This window comes from Leopardus geoffroyi, chromosome C2 (assembly GCF_018350155.1).
Source record: "Leopardus geoffroyi isolate Oge1 chromosome C2, O.geoffroyi_Oge1_pat1.0, whole genome shotgun sequence".
NCBI classification, from domain to species: Eukaryota; Metazoa; Chordata; class Mammalia; order Carnivora; family Felidae; genus Leopardus; species Leopardus geoffroyi.
The window spans coordinates 138052278-138063872 of record NC_059333.1 but is presented as its reverse complement, the minus strand read 5'-3'; positions in this window follow the sequence as shown (position 1 = coordinate 138063872).

Genomic DNA, 11595 nt, shown 5'->3' with positions numbered 1-11595 from the left:
GAAACACCTTTACAAATGAAAGTTTCCCTCATAAATGTAAATGCCTCTTACAAAAAGGTAACTTCTATTTGGTTTTCAGAGCTTTTCCTGTATCAGCAGTTTCTTAAAAATATCCAGCTTGAAAAGTCCTTATGCCAAAGAGGCACTTTTGGGTGTTAGATTTGCTCCCCTTCAATATCAACTCTTACCAAAATGTTCAGCCTTCTGGATGCCCAGATCCTAATTTTGGATCTGCCATCACCCACAATTGTGTAAGCCACATCTTTAAAATAAATCTCTCCCTCTCATCTCCTATAATATCTATATCTGTCTCTAATCTAATCTATATATATGAACATATATATATATCTATCTATAGGATATGTTTTATCTGTTAAATAAAAATTAAAATAGTGTTAACATTAGCTTATGTGTGATGAAATAGGAATTATGGTAGCATTAGCAATTGGAATGACATGTTCTTTAACATATTATAATGGCTGATAGCTCTTTTTCCTTAAGCAATTTGACAATGCATTACAAGTGTTACAAAAATGTTTGTATCTTCCAATCCTTCAGTAAAACTTCTAGACTCTCTTCTAAGAAGGTCATTCAAAATACAGAAAAATATCAGTACACAAAATCTTAAGTTTTAACATTTATATTATTTTCAAATTTTCACTATTATAAATTATGGGGTAACAATTATGGTACCATCATGTCCTGGGACATAATATAGAAATTAACATTAAATATAATTAATGAATATAACATTTTTAAACCCAACATAAACAGCCAAACTTTTATATATGGTCTTATCACCATCTGTATAAAATATATACATATGACAAAAGATTTGAAAAATCATTTTAAACTGGTAATCTTAGCAGCAGCAAAACATTCAAATGAGCTTGGATATTTTTTGTTTTTGTCACTATTTTCTGAATTTTCTGTTCAATAATTATTTTTTAAAAATTTTAATTCAAACAAGTTTTCTTTAAGCACGTTTTTAACAATTCTTCTTTAATTTCAGCTTATTTTTAGATTAAGAGTTCTAGGATATAGAAAATGTTGGGGTTTGGAGCTGATGGCCAAGAAAGAATTCTGAGAGCCACACATCTTCAGTGCAAAAAGGTGGTCTTATTAAAACATGGAGACAGGACCGGTGGGCAGAAAGAGCTGCACTGGGGTTGTGTTGGGTGACTAATATACCTTATAATTATGTACCTTCAGGTTGGGAGGGGGCTAGGTATAGTGCAAGTCTCTAAGGTATTTTGGAAACAAGGTTTCCAGGACCTTGAGGTGCTAGCTCCTGTTAGGAAAAGGTCATTTATTATTGTTTAGTTAAAACTCAGCATGAGACCCTTCAGATGTATATCAAGAGGCTGTAAGCTTAGCGTATGACTGCCAACATGTATCTTGGGAAGGTAGATATAAAGGAAGTTTCCAAAGGAATTTTTTTTTTAATTTTTTTTTTCAACTTTTATTTATTTTTTTGGGACAGAGAGAGACAGAGCATGAACGGGGGGAGGGGCAGAGAGAGAGGGAGACACAGAATCAGAAACAGGCTCCAGGCTCTGAGCCATCAGCCCAGAGCCTGACGCGGGGCTCGAACTCACGGACCGCGAGATCGTGACCTGGCTGAAGTCGGACGCTTAACCGACTGCGCCACCCAGGCGCCCCCCAAAGGAATTTTTATATGTTGAAGTAGACTTACAGGATCCTGGGGGTCAGGATAACCTTAAGCTAAGATTGCCTTTTGCCCCTAGCGAAGTGTAATCATCCAGGCAGCTGAGCTCCTAGAGTAATGTCACTCTGCCTGTCTCAAAGACTTGTCATTGGGCTGTAAGTTGTAAGGAAATCTAATTTTTGATTTACCTTTGTTTCCCATATCATACTATATTTGGAAAAATAACTTTCATTTTTATAAAAACCACTTCTGTAATTGGTACCTACTTTTTAGTATACTAGGTCATAATCAAGCTACTGGAAAAAGGAACAAAAAAAAAAACTTGAAAATTTTAACTGTAGATAAAATAAACAAAAACTGGTAGAGAATTTCAAATGATGAAAGTATGCAGTTAAAAAGTTAATGAAAAATAAACTATGTGATGAACTACATAGATAGCAAAGGTAATTTTCTTCACATATATAACCTTGAATTTATTCCAATCTTTTTCTGAGAAAGTTTGCAATGTAAGCATATACTAATCAACCTCACTTGGGGTGATGGTGTTCCCTAAGTGGGCAACATAGTCAATTAATGCAAAAAAGAGATGAAGTCCATACCAAGGTCAGAAATATATGAATCTCCACAGTGCAACCTAGGTTGGAGGCAGCTGAGGAATTAATTATACCTGAATTTGAGAAGAAGATGAAGGTCAATCACTATTTCAGTTATTTAACCTCAGAGAATTATCTCTATCTCAGATCATTCTGGAAACTCATTAACAGACCTAGAGGATTAGTCTCTTCTCTGAAACTTAGGTTGGAAATAATGGACTAACAAGCAGAAGCTATGACATGGCAAACTCTAATTAAAGGAATTATTTCTATGATGGGAACTAGAGAATTGATTTTGAAACTACTTGGTCTTATTAAACACAAGGAGGTGATGAAGTGTTTTGTTTTTTGGTTTTTTCCCCCCCTCTCCTAACTGGAGAACTAGCCAATAATATTCTGGGAAGCTTTCAACATCTCTAAGAGGAGTGGATTCTAACATCAAAATACAGCTTTCCTTTTTGTGAAAATGATGAGCTTAAAATCAATGAAATATATAGTGCTTCTTGTAAAAGGCACTATATTAAACTCGATATAATTTTATTTATAAATATAAAATTTGGTAAGTATATGTTTCTTAACAATTCCTATTCAAGAAGTAGAGCCAATGATCCATGAACTCTAGGATTAAGCTCCCTTCTTTATACAGAAATAAAACTAAAGTACAAAAAAAATTCTGTTATTAATCCAGACAAAATACTAAATATCTAGATAATATAAAACCAGAACCAGCTGTAGCTCTATCAGAATTTAACCTTGCATACTGACACCTCCCTACTCCCCCCCCCCCATTACGTATTACCATATTGTTAAGAAACCTACCTGGTTATAGTGACATCTTACTGAAAGAATATTCTATAGAATAAATACCAAGTATATAATCACTAGACATTTTTTCAGTGTTTTCAGTATTATGGGTAATAGTTATATATTTGCAACAAAAATCTGAATGGCCCAGTTAGGCACCTACCTATCTCTGGTTCAATTGTCAATGACCAAGGGAACAGTCGATAGTGAAGACATGGTTTCTGGGCACCTGAGGGTCATTTCTCAATTCTAAATTTCTAAAGTCCAGTCTCTCTGACATTCATGCTGAGAGTTGCTCACTTTAGTCTTGGAAAACATGAAATATGTAAATAGGGAGATGGTGAAAAAAAGAAGGCAAGATGAAGTGAGAGGGGGACATATTTCATGAAGAGTTTATGGGAAAGCAAAAGGAAAACATAGTTAATCAAAACTAAAAATGAATGTGTGTTTAAGTGTAATAATTGGATAAGAAGGAAGGAAACAGATTATGAAATTTATTGAATATTTTGACAATAATTTTGAGATGATAGAAACCACATGATGGAAACTTTGAGTTTGTGAATCACCATTTGTGAAGGTCCTGCACTAAAGAGGTCAACCTAATAGACTTTGTGTGACTGATTAAAAAAATATAGGATATATGATGCCTCTTAGATTTCTAATAAGTTCTCAGGAGACAATGATCCTGCTGTTGAGAACACAATTTGAGAATCACTGGTTCAGGCAAACTAGAAAAATCAGGTATTTCTTGCAAAATGCAGTTCATTTCTGAATTAGAATGGTAACAAAAAAAATTAAAAGTGAAAATAACAAAGATGATCAAAGAAGAAGTTAGGTATCTTATACAAAGTTTATATTATTTGGTGGCTAATTGCCAAAAAGCAAAGTATTTTTTATGTTGGATATTTTGAGCCTAGGTGACACTGAACGTTCATTCTTTTTGACTAGGTAGCTGTCATATGGCTTTTTTTTTCCTTTCCACTTTTGGAAAGTCATTTTACTGTCTCCAGTATTCTATCTTCAGTTCAGCCTATCTATCCATTAAAATTAATCATCCTTCTAAATTACAGTGACATTATCACCTCAGACTTCCCCCACACTTATTCAAGATTTCATTGTTTACTATCAGGAACAACCAAATCCATCTTGTTGCCCATACTGTTTTAACTGGTTTTCTTGCTTCTTTTCCCTTTAATACTTTATACTTACCAAGTAGGAACGTGAAGGAACAGTCACCTCTGCAGAAGATGTGAGAATCCCTGGAGCTCTAGTGCTTTTTTCCAGAAACTGAGAGGTGGCTTCTGCCTTAGCTTAAAGCAGAGCAAGTCCAGAAGACTCCAGTCTCTGCCAAGAAGGCACTGATTTCTCAACATGTGAGGGTCAGCCCTCTTTGTACAGTGACTCCTGACACTTGAATAGGCACTGGTTTTCCATCATTAATTATAATTATGGCTGTCTACATTGCTGACTCCTTGGATTAGAAGGTTGGAGGTGGTGAGCTGTGATGAGGGTTAATGGCTAAGTCAGCAGAAGTCATTCCAGATACAATCTTAACACTGGGATGAATGCAGTAGCTGTTTTTAAACAAAGCAACTTCAGCTCTGAGAAAGGTCTTATCATGGTAAATGGCAAGTAGCTCTCTAAGGAAGTGAACTCTTGCGCTCTGATCCTGATGTACCCTTCCATGTGTGTGGAACCACAAGCCACAAACCCTGTCTCTAGATCCCAGCTCTACAGACCCTTTGTGGAAAACAAGGACTTTCCCTGTAGAAGGATGAGCATCCTTCTGCAATCAAACACCACAGACACAGATTAGACCTCAACATAAATTAGAGAGCTGCTCCTTTTCCTACAAAGGTATGTTCCAGAGTCTTCATAAGCTGTCCTTATCGAAATAAATCCAATAGAAGTTTTGGGTTGGTAAACACATGGAAATCTGGGGACAGTGGCCCACTTAGAGCAGGGAAGCTCCATGTTCTTTCCCACATACCTTGCCTACGTATCTCTTCCATCTGGCGGCTCCTGAGTTATATCCCTTTATAATAAATCAGCAACATAGCTTCTAAATAAGAAAAATGATGTAGGAGTGATATCACCAAGATAGTGACAGAAGTCATTCCTGATTTTTCTCCCCCCTGACAAGAAGAACTAACAAATATTCATGAACAAGACACCATTGAGAGAGTTTTAGAATATGGAGGGGAGGCTGAAGCATCTCTCCTGAACCAGAGAGACTAAAAATTCCTTCATTTGAAGGGTAGGAGAAATAATAGCTACACACTGTATTGTCCCCTGTCCAGGTCAGTGCAGCACTACATGGAGAGGTCTCCTATGAGCCTCCAGTTCCTGCAGTGGAAAAGCAGCCTAGGGGGCTTCCAATCCCCCAACATTTTGGGTTGCTTCACGGGAGCCCCAAATCTGGCCTTGACTGACAGAGATGGCAGGAAAATCTGCAGGTCTCACACACTAAGAATCTGACAGTGACGGAGATTTATGAAGGCCTTGCAATAACTACCATACAGATCTTGGCAGATCAAATTCTTTCTTGCTATATCCTACTAGTAAAACCAACCAGTGGTTTTGCTTATTTACAGAACCAAGTTGGTGGTGCTACCTGACCAGGAAATTTGTCGGGGTATGGATCTGCCCAATTCAGATGCTCAAATGAGAAGTTTTGCTGGTCCCAGAGCCTGGTTTGCCTATGCCCAGGCAAGGAGCAAGTCATAGCCACCCCCACTAGGGACAGTGTCTCCTGGCTCCAGCTGGCCAGAGAGACTTGTGACAATACCTGGAAGCTATGTAACCAGTAAATCTTAAGCTGAGAGAGGGAAGAGATAATACCTTCCCCCCTGCCCCCCCCCCCCCCACAGAGCAAAACCAGTACCAGGCCTCCTCCTGTGTTCTGCTACACCCTGGCAGCAGGATTAATTTATCATCAAGGCTGAGGGTACCCTCCTGGGCCAATCTGAACCAAAAGCCTTGAAAAAAACCTGAAAGTTGCCTAGACTGACAGCAGCCTAATACACTTAAGCAAGAAAGCTGAAACATACCCACTATGACTCTCAGGCCCCATCTGACCTAAAAAGTTCATAAGCCAGAAACACTGAAGCCAAGAGACAGGCAGGCAAAGCCAGTAGTTGTGTTCATCCAGAGAACCTGGGCCACACATGTCAGCTTGAGTTAAGATGAAAAGCATTACCAGCTTAAGACCTGCTTCACCCACTGTGCCCAGGCAGTAAAACTATTTATGGCCCCACTCATTACTGAATGCAGTCTTTAGCCCGCCTGAGATGGAAATATAATCAGAGCACAGAGGAAGCTGCATAGTTCATCCAACAGCCCTGCTTACCAGGAGCACAGCCTATGGCTTTGCCCATCTGTAGAACACAACTTATTTCTTTACCTGACTGGGGAAGTCAGTGCAGTTTTGCCCAGTTTCTGTCCCCAAAGATCTGTACAAACCCTGAGTCTCATCCTGCTTTCCTATCAGGGCAGAAAAGCAACTTTATAATCCCATCTACTACTGAATATAATAGTCCCAAATATCTAGTAAGTGTCAACAGAACAATTAAGGCCACTGGACAACTGCAGAGCCCATCTTAAAGGCTTACTTGGATAGAATATGAAGCCAGCAGTCCTATCCAACTGTTCTTAACCAGTGGCACACTCCTCCATCCCCAAAATCAGAGTTCAAAGAGTTGCCTTGCTCAAAAACAGACCCTAATCATAGGCCCCAGCTGCTAAAGGACATTAGTAGCAAACATACCCAGAAACCCAAATTGACCTGGTGGGGATGAAGAACTATGTCTGCCAAAGCTAACCTATGAAGCCTAGAAAAGAAAACTACTTATTCAAATGAACAGATACCAACATAATGAATCAAGGATCTCAAAAATCCAGTAAGTATGATGCCATCAAAGGAAATAAAGCTGTGACAACTAACTCTCAAGAAATAGAGATGTATGTATTGTCAAAAAATTCAAATAATCCTCCTAAAGAAGTTTAGCAAACTATGAGAACACACAAATATTAAACAAAATTAGAAAAACAATGCATGGACAATATGGGTTCAACAAAGAAATAAAAGACATCACATGCCCTTGCCCCACTAAAAGAGAAAGACTTTTAGAAGCAGATTCAACCATGCAGAATGGCTAAAAACTTCCCAAACCTGTGAAACGAATAAACATCCAGATTAATGAAACACATATAAACCCAGTAAGTTGATTTAAAATAGGGCTACACCGGGGCACCTGGGTGACTCACGTGGTTAAGCATCTGACTTTTGTTGGCTTGATTTTGGCTCAGGTCATGATCTCATGGTTTTTTAGTTCAAGCCCCATGTCAGACTCTGTGCTTACAGCCTGGAGCCTGCTTGGGATTCTCTCCTTTCTCTGCCCCTCCCCTGCTCACTCACATGTGCATTCTCCCAAACATAAACGTTTAAAAAATAAAATAGGACTACACCAAGACTTATTATGATTAAACTGTCAAAAGTAAAAAACAATTATAAAAACATCAAGAGAAAAAAAGAGGTTGCAGACAAAGCAACTACTATTAGACAATTGGTGTATTTCTCAACAGAACTTTTCAGGTCAGGAAAAAAATGGAATGACATAGTTAAACTACTGAAAGAAAGAAAGAGCATAACCAATTGCTATACCCAGAAAAGATTTCCTTCAGAAACAAAGGAAGGATAAAGATTTCCCAAATAAGGTGAGGGAGTTCATTACCACTAGACTGCCTTGTAAGAAAACCAAAAGGGAATTCTTTGGTTAGAATAAAAAAGATGCTAATTAATATCATAAAAACATAAAAAAGTGTAAAACTCAATGGTAATGGCAAGTATGTAGTAAAAGATTCTATAATAGAGAAGAGATGGAAAAAGATACTTCAAGCACATGGTAACCAAAAAATAAGTAGAGGTGACTACTTCTATCAGACAAAATAGACTTTAAAAATGATAGAGACAAAGAATGTCATTATGTTATGTTAAACTTGTCAATACATCAAAAAAGTTGTAAATATATACGTGCCTGAGCATCTAAATACATAAAGCAAAAGCTAACAGAACTAAAAGGAGAAATACACAGCAATATAGTAATACCTGGGGACTTTAATACCCCACTCTCAACAATGGATAGATCATCTAGATGAAGAATCAATAAAGAAACAGCAGATTTAAACCATACTGTAGCCCAAATGGACCTAACAGACATAGACACTCTAACAACCACAGGTTACACATTCCTCTCAAGTTCACATGGAACATATATTTTTAGGATAGATCATAGGTCTCAAAAGAAGTCTTAGCAAATTCAAGTAGATTAAAATCATACCAAGTCTCTTCTCTGACCACAGTGGCATGAAACTGGAAATAACAAAAGGAAAGCCTGGAATATTAAGAAATATATGGAAATTAAACAACACTATCTAGAACAATCAAGGGATCAAAGGAGAAATTAAATGGAAAATAAGTTTCTTGAGACAAACAAAAATGAAACCATACATCCTTGAACTTAGGAATTTAGCAAAGGCAGTTCTAAGAGGGAAGTTGATACCAATAAACTCTTATATTAGGAGGTAAAGAAGATCACAAACAACATAACTTTATGCTTTAAGGAACTAGAAAAAGAAGACCTGATCCCAAATTTAGCAAAAGGGAAAAAAATTTAATAAAGATTAGAGCAGAAATTAACGAATGAAAAGAAAACCAATAGAAAAGCTAAGAGTTATTTCTTTGAAAAGAAAAACAAAATTGACAAACTTTTACCTAGAATGACCAAGGAAAAAAGAGATAGAACCAAATTAACTAAAGTATATATGAAAAGTATTACGACTGATGTTGCAGCAATACAAAGAATCATAAGATGCTAATATCAACAACTATACACCAAAACCGGACAACCTAGAAGAAATGGAAAGATTCGTAAAAATGTACCAACTACCAAGACTGAGTTAAGAAAGAAAATCTGAGTAGATCATTTTTACAAGTAAGGAGATTGATTCAGTAATAATAAATCCCAATGAAGAAAAACCCAAGATCTGGTGGATTCACTGGTGAATTTGACCAATTAAAAAAATAATTTATACCAGTATTTCTCAAATTCATCCAAAAAACAAAGAGGAGAGAACACTCCCAAATTCAGTTTTTAAAATGAAAATTAGGGGCGCCTGCGTGGCTCAGTCGGTTGAGCATCCGACTTGGGCTCAGGTCGCAATCTCGCGGTCCGTGAGTTCGAGCCCCGCGTCAGGCTCTGGGCTGATGGCTCAGAGCCTGGAGCCTGCTTCCAATTCTGTGTCTCCCTCTCTCTCTGCCCCTCCCCTGTTCATGCTCTGTCTCTCTCTGTCTCAAAAATAAATGAATGTTAATAAATAAATAAATAAATAAATAAATAAATAAATAAATAAAATGAAAATTATTCTGATATCAAAGCCAGATAAGGACAGTGTTGGAAAAGACTATAGACCAATATCTCTGATGAATATAGGTGCAAAAATTCTCAATTAATATTAGCAAACCAAATTTATCAGCACACTGAAAGAACCATTCACTGTGATCAAGTCGGATTTATCCCTGGAATGCAATGATGGTCTCAAAATCAACATGATACATCACATTAATAGAATGAAAGAAAAGAACTATATGATCACCTCAATAGATGCATTAGAGCATTTGGCAAATTTAAGATCCATTAATGATAAAAACACAGCAAATGAGGCATAGAAGTAACATATCTCAACATAATAAAGGCCACATATCACAAGCATACAGCTCACATCATACTCAATGGAAATGCTGACAACTTTTCATGTAAGATGAGGAATAAGACAAGGGTGCTGACTCTCACCACTCCTGTTTAACAGTGTACTGCAAGTCCATAGCTAGAGCAATCAAGCAATAAAAAGAAATAATACCATCAGAATTGGAACGGGATAAGTAAAAATTGTATTTGCAGATGACATGATTTTACATATAGAAAATCCTAAAACTCAGCCAAAAAACTGTTATGACTAATAAATCAATAATGTTAGAGGATGCAAAATTAACTTGCAAAATGAGTACCACCTCTATACACTAACAAGTTTTCTGAAAAGGAAATAAAACAATATGACTTACAATAGCATCAAAAGCAATAAAATACTTAGGAATACATTTAAATAAGGAGGTTAAAGATCTGTACTCTGGAAACCACAAGACATTGGTGAATGAAATTGAGTGACTGAAATGCAAAGATATCGCATGCTCATTCATTGGCAACATTAATATTATTAAAATATCCATAATAGCAAAAGCCACCTATGAATGAAATGCAATCCCTATTGATATTCCAATAACAGTTTTTTACAGAAATAGAGAAATAGAGCCCTAAAATTTATAAGGAACTAGAAAAGATCCTGAGCAGCCAAAATAATCCTGAGAAAGAACAAAGCAGGAGGCATCGCACTTCCTCATCATCACACTTTCAAACAATGCTATAAACTATACTAATTAAAAAAGTGTGACGCTGGCATGAAAGAAAATAGACCAAATATAACAGAATTGAGAGCCTAGAAATAAACACAAGCACAAACAGACAACTATTTGACAAGTGACCCAAGAATATTTAGTGGATAAAACACAGTCTTTTCAGCAAATGGTGCTGGGAGATTTGGAAATTCACGTGTAAAAGAATGAAAACTGACCCCTACATTACACCATTTACAGAAATTAACTTGAAATGGATTAAAGACGTAAATGTAAGACCAGAAACCATGAAACTCCTAGAAAAAAAAAGTAGGAAAAAAGCTTCTTGACACGTCTTAGTAATGAATTTTAGAAATCATACCTAAAGCACAAGCAATAAAATAAAAATTAACAAGTGGGAGTACATCAAACTAAATATTATCTGCACAGCAAGAGGAACCATCAACAAAAAAAGAGACAATCTAAGAAATGGGAAACATTGTTCACAAACCATCTATCTGATAAAAAAGGCTGACATCCAAAATATATGAGGAACTGATACAACTCAATAGCAAAAACCCCCTAATAATCCAACTTTAAAAAGTGGGTGAAGGATCTGAATAGACATTTTTTCCAAATAAGATATATGAATGACCAAGAAGTACATGAGAAGATGCTCAACATCTGTAGTCATTAGGAAAATGCAAATTAAAAGCATGATGAGATATCACCTCTCACCTGTTAGAATGGCCATCATCAAAAAAAAAAAAAAAAAAAAAAACCCAAAAACAAAAAACAAGAGATAACAAATGCTGGTGTGGATGTGGACAAGTGGTAACACTTGTGTACTGTTGGTGGGATTTTTTTTTTTAATTTTTTTTCCAACGTTTATTTATTTTTGGGACAGAGAGAGACAGAGCATGAACAGGGGAAGGGCAGAGAGAGAGAGGGAGACACAGAATCGGAAACAGGCTCCAGACTCTGAGCCATCAGCCCAGAGCCTAACGCGGGGCTCGAACTCACGGACCGTGAGATCGTGACCTGGCTGAAGTCGGACGCTTAACTGACTGCGCCACCCAGGC